The following is a 6138-nucleotide window of genomic DNA, read 5'->3' on the forward strand; positions in this document are numbered from 1 at the left end:
GAAATGCACGAATCGTGCCGTTCCCAATCAATTACCGGTTTTTGTACCACACATAGCTGACAATGTGTGATTGTATTCACTATTGTAGTGTAGAAGAATCCATAGTAGAAGTATATGAGTGAGCATCAGATTCAGGACGTACTTAAAAGTAAAAGAATTCTGTTTGCAGAAATTGTTGTGCGCCACTTCAACCAGTGAAAACTTCTAATTTGACTAGTTAGATAATCTTATAAAGATCAGTAATCTTCGTGCTATTATTGCGAACGTTCACCTATTTTGTGCGGTTACTCGTCGGTTACTGTCGGATTGCGTGTCTGACTTGTTGTCAGTGTTTCTCAAACTTTTGAAGCTTAGTGCTTGCATTAATTAAATTTTACTTATATTATGGTTATGTGCGCGCGCTGTGGTGAAAACGCCAGAGATACTGTCCAATGTAGCTGTTACTCCAACTTTTTGGACTGTCAATGCTCTGGAGTGACCGAAGCGGTATATCGGAAACTTAGGGCAGATCGGCAAGCCACCTGGAAGTGTCCAGAATGCAAGTCATGCAAAATTTCACCTTGTAGCCTAAATTCTTCTAAATTGGAATCTCAAGCTGGTCAAAGCGGATCTCCCAAACCGGTTACTCTTGAGTTGGTTATGAAAAAATTAAATTTAATGAATTTAAAAATCGGCACTATATCTGAAACTGTTGCAGAAGGCAGAATTTGTGATTTAAAAGACTTTGTTGGTCTTTACTTCGAGAGACTCAAGACTCTGGAAGAAAAAGTTCAATTGATTCATTAAGCAGTTGAAGGACAAGCTTTCCCATTTGGAGCATGAGCTGATTGAACAGGATCAATGGATGCGGCTTAACAATGCTGAAATTAAAGGGGTGCCCATGAAGGATCGTGAAAATCTTTTTGAAGTGGTCACAAAAATAGGACCCAAGGTCCGACACTGTATCACCAAAAAAGACATTAACTTTCTTTTCTTGCCAGGGTACCTTCAAAGAATACTGATGTACCTAAACCAATAATTGTGTCTTTTGTAAATCGCAATGTGAAAGAAGACTTTATTGCGGCAGCTTGAGCGTTCGGCAAACTTCGACCAATCGATATTGATTTAAGTGATCCCATAATATCTTTATAAACGATCACCTGACAGTTACTAACAATATATTATTTAAAAAAGGCCAAGGACATAAAAAACGAACGGCAATACGCTTTCGTATGGGTAAAAAACGCCAAGATATTTGCTCGGAAAAACCCGAAGTCGAAAGTGATTGCGATAAGATCCGAAAAAGATTTACTCAAAATGAACTAGTTAACTATTTTCTACATACACATTTATTTATTTTTATTTCGGATACTCCTAGTCATATTATAATAACTTTTTCAATATTTCATACAAGTTTGAGCATCGCAGGTTGTTTACTAATGAATAATATCTCTTTGATCAGCAGAGCTAACACACGCCGAACCCATTGTGTGCAACTTTGTTGCGAATTGCCTACATTTTTATTATTGATTCTAATTTTATCTTTTATATGTAATTGTAATAAGGTTTTATTCGGCTTAGTAGTACTATTGTCTAATATGATTATTCTAAATTTTGTTGCGTTTATTGTGAATGACTGGTGTTGTTTTATCTAGATTGAAGAATTATTTGGAGCGATTTTAAATCATTAAGATACTTGGAACCGAGGGTGCCGGCTGACCCCAATTGGAAGACAAAAATCTCCTGAAAGAAATCTACACATCGCTGGTACAAACTGTACTAACGTACTGCATAACGATCTGGGGTGTGGCCACTAAAACAAAATCCCTTGAACTTGAACGAACACAACGTAATCTTATCAAAACAATGTACTTTAAAAAGCGCAGATTTCCCACGGATAGCTTATATAAAGAAACTAAAATAATATATCATCAGCGTCAAGTCATAATCATCTTTCTCGCTTATGACCCTAAAATCCTGCAAAAAAGAAGAAAAGACATTGTGGCAATAGTTCTTAAGTCAACTCAACTTTTGCTGATAGACAGATCATTAAGCGCTCTGCCAAATTATTTAATGTAATAAATAAGGAATTACAGATTTATTCAAAAAACATATATGAATGTAAAATACTTACATCTAACTGGCTAGAACCCAAATCCTAAGACTGGGTAGAACTGTTCCTGAGTAGCTAGTTGTGTATGCTATAAGTATATATGTTATACACACACACACACACACACACATATTTCATTTGTGTAATTTTGCGTGTAGTAAATAAAGGTCAAAGTTATACTTTAAGTATAATATAATTTTGTTTGTTATAAATAAAGTTTAAAGAGCGGTGACTCCCTACACAAGCGATAGGCTTGACTTGCACCTAGTTTTTAAGTACTTTTTGTTAAAGAAATAAACAAATTTATTTATAAAAAAAATGTTTATTAATACAGTTCATTATTATTAAAGGTTTTCAACGTGATTTCTAATTGAGTGATTTATTATCAAAATTCTCGGCAATTTCTTTTGATTTCGAACTAAAACCACAGTATTCTGGCGACATATTACAATTAATAACTAAGTACGACATTATTTTGCTAACAGAGACTTGGTTATTGAGTAGTATATTTGACAGTGAATTGTCTGATGAACGTTACACGTTAACGTTAGTCTATACTCTATAGGAATGATCGCAATAGGCATTCTCGGGTAAAAAAAAGGTGGAGTTGTAGCTATAGCGGTTTTAAGACATTTATCAATTTATTGCAATTTTGAGTGAAACTCCAGCGCAGAGGATAAATGGGTCATTGTTAAAATGCGCAATAAATGACGGGTAACCCTTTCTTTAAATATTTGTGTTTTATATTTGTGTACTCAAAACAGAGGAAATTCTTTTGCTCAGCAATTGAATAATTTTTGTGCTAATCTAGAAAATATTGTTAGTAACAACTTGACAAATTCCTTATAGTGGGGGATTTCAACATGAGTGCCATACAGTGGGTACAGTGTGGCACGGTGACAATGGGTTTCATTCAAGCCATCAGGTATCGCTGATTCTAATACAATGCAGCTGGAGTCCATAGAATTAATGAATGAATGTAATCTGTACCAAATTAACGCCCATAAAAAAGCATAGAAGGAGTTTTGGACCTAGTATTTTGTAATGACTTTCTGTGCTTGTTTGCCCTGACCCACTTGTACCTGAAGACTTGATTCATCCTAGTCTAATTATTGAGCCTCTCTTTGTTCAATTAGACGCGCTAGAAGTACCTAAACGAACTATTTACACATACTATCGTGGTGAGTGTAATAAAATTAGTAGTCATTTATCAGATATGGATTGGGAAATTCTTCTTAACGTGGCCTACAGTGGAGGATGCGGTAATTTTTTTTACTCAACCTTGTACAATTTACGCGATAAATTTATTCCTAGACGGAAAATAAAAGATTCTAGATATACCCCATGCTACAGTTCCTCTCTTATTAAAATCGTTAAAAAAAAATACAAACATTTAAGAAAAACTAAAACCTACGGTAATGTTTCGGACTCAAATACGTTTAAAATTCTTCGTGATAGGGTACGTGTTGTAGAGTATAATTGCTACAATAACTACATTGCCAAAATAGAAGGTCTAATTATTAAAAATCCTAAAATGTTTTGGACTTATGTGAAAGGTAAAAGAAGTAATGCCTCATATCCGGCTACTATGACTTACTCTGATAAATTTAGTGATACGGGTCAAGGTAGTTCCCAACTCTTCTTCACCTATTTCTCTTCCACTTTTTTACCCTCCAATTCCCAGCCAAATCGTCAGTTACCTCCTCAATCGGATTTCACGACATGCAGCATATCCTCGATTGAAATATCAGCAGCACAGGTGTACAAGGAGATGAAGCGATTAGACCTTAAGAAATCAGCGGGTCCTAATACAATTCCTGCTCTTCTTTTAACCAGTTGCGCTAGTGAACTTTCAGTCCCAGTCAACATACTATTACAACGTTTATTAGCAGAAGGTTTAGTCCCTGACATGTGGAAATCAGCCTATATCACCCCCACCTATATCCACAAAAAAGGTCCAAAAAACGTGGTTGAAAACTATAGACCCATCTCTAAGCTATGCTTATTAGACTGCTAAATAACATTGGCAGGCTTTACATGGGTCTCTAGTCAGCAAGGGCCCCACTGACGCAAATCACTTCCTGCGAACTGCGCATCGGAGCACATTTGTAGCATTTTGGTCACCCCAAAGCCATGTGCCCTTAAGTACTTACATGGGTCTGTTCCATTTTACCCACATAGACATTAATTGCAATTGTTTAATACAAAGAATTATTAAGCGTAAGCTATAGCTGAGAACTAGGCACACAACACAATTATATGACACAACACATGCAGTATACTACTACACAAGAAAAAATAATAATAAAAATAACACTTTGAGAGCTCTTATAAAACCCCAGTACGTTACCACCAACGCTTTCATTTTACTGATAACTCCTCGTCATGTCTGCAGCCACAATTCTCGAATCCTGTGAACACACTAAGTAGGCGGAAGGCGTCCAAACCGTCTATTATAAAGGACTGAGGCGACTCAAAGTAGGCATGTCCTACCAGCATAAAATAAGCATGGACAGAGGCGTCTCTCAGTAGGCATATCCAGCTAAAACCACAGAACAGAGGTGTCACTCAATAGGCATATCCAGCTAAAACCATAGAACAGATGCGTCACACAGTAGGCATATTCTACCGACGTGAAATAAGCATATACAAGTGCAGCATCCTGCAGCACCCCATTGCAGCGTCAAGATCACATGCCGCGATGGAAAAACCAGCACACGTAGCTCCTCACAATGCTCCACGCTTCTTCCGTAGATGCCACGCATCACGCCAAGATGAGCAGCAAATGCAGTTTCCACCTAGCAGCACTCCGAGCCAGTGACATATCGATGGATCCATTAAAGATGAAAATAAAAAAAAATCATCATGACTTTTTAACTGGGATTAATTATTCTGGGAATATATACAGAATCTTATTAGTATACAAAACATTGACATAAAAACATACGTTAACTACTTTTAAATATATTTATAATGTTTCCTGCTAAGTAAAGTATTCTTATGTCATAAACAAATCTTAATATTTTATATATGTAAATTACGTGACACGTTGTTTGTCCGCGATGGACTCCTAAACTAATGAACGGATTTAAATTGGGATTACTTCATGGAGTGCAGTTTAGTCCACCTTGAGAGATAGGATAGTTTTTATTTCGATTTGAGACCCATAATTATTTTTAATTCCTATATTAGTTTTGTATGGACACTTTCTATGAGATAATTTATTGACGCACGGTTTGACAGTTCTGCTGCGAAACAATTTCATTATAACAATCGGAAGCATATTTAACGAAATAATTCTTGATGTTATGAAATATTTTTGACAACTTCATTAAAAATCTGTATTTTATTTATTATCTACAGAACAACGTCTGTCGGCTCAGCTAGTATTATATAATTTACTTTAATACACTGATCTAAGTAATCGACAAAAATATCGATGGAATTTTTTTAATTGTCAACCACTATGGTCTGACAAATATAATTTGATGCTTTTGACAATTCACTAGGTATGGGGATAGTATTTAATCGTTGAATCAATTCGATTATTATCCTCGTAGAACTTGGAATCGATAGTTGCATGTTTTGGAATGTATGGATTTGTAATTTTGAACAATTTCTTATATATCGAAATTATAATAAATTATTAATAGTTTTATAACAATTCAGCCTCGTGCATTGTTTTCGATCAGTAGGGTTATTTAGTCAATCCGTGTTAATCGTAAAAAATAGTGAATGGGCGCTTATGGTGCAATAAGAACGAGAACTTAAAATTATTTATTTTACAATACAGGAATGTTCCTTCTTATTATTTATTGCATTAATTTATGTGAATTAAATCTAATTCAATATTATTATCATTATTACTATTACTGCAAAACACACAAAGCTATAACAATAAAAGTGAGCGAAAGGTGTATCCCACTTCTGAAATTAGGAAAAAATATCAAAGAGGGTTTTTAAGATTCTAAGAGTAAATTTCAAACAACCTAATGACTAATATTCGAATATAAATTGGACAGAGTAACGTCCTAACTAGTCAACGC

The sequence above is a fragment of the Leptidea sinapis genome, chromosome 47 (genome assembly GCF_905404315.1).
Source record: "Leptidea sinapis chromosome 47, ilLepSina1.1, whole genome shotgun sequence".
Classification (NCBI taxonomy): Eukaryota; Metazoa; Arthropoda; class Insecta; order Lepidoptera; family Pieridae; genus Leptidea; species Leptidea sinapis.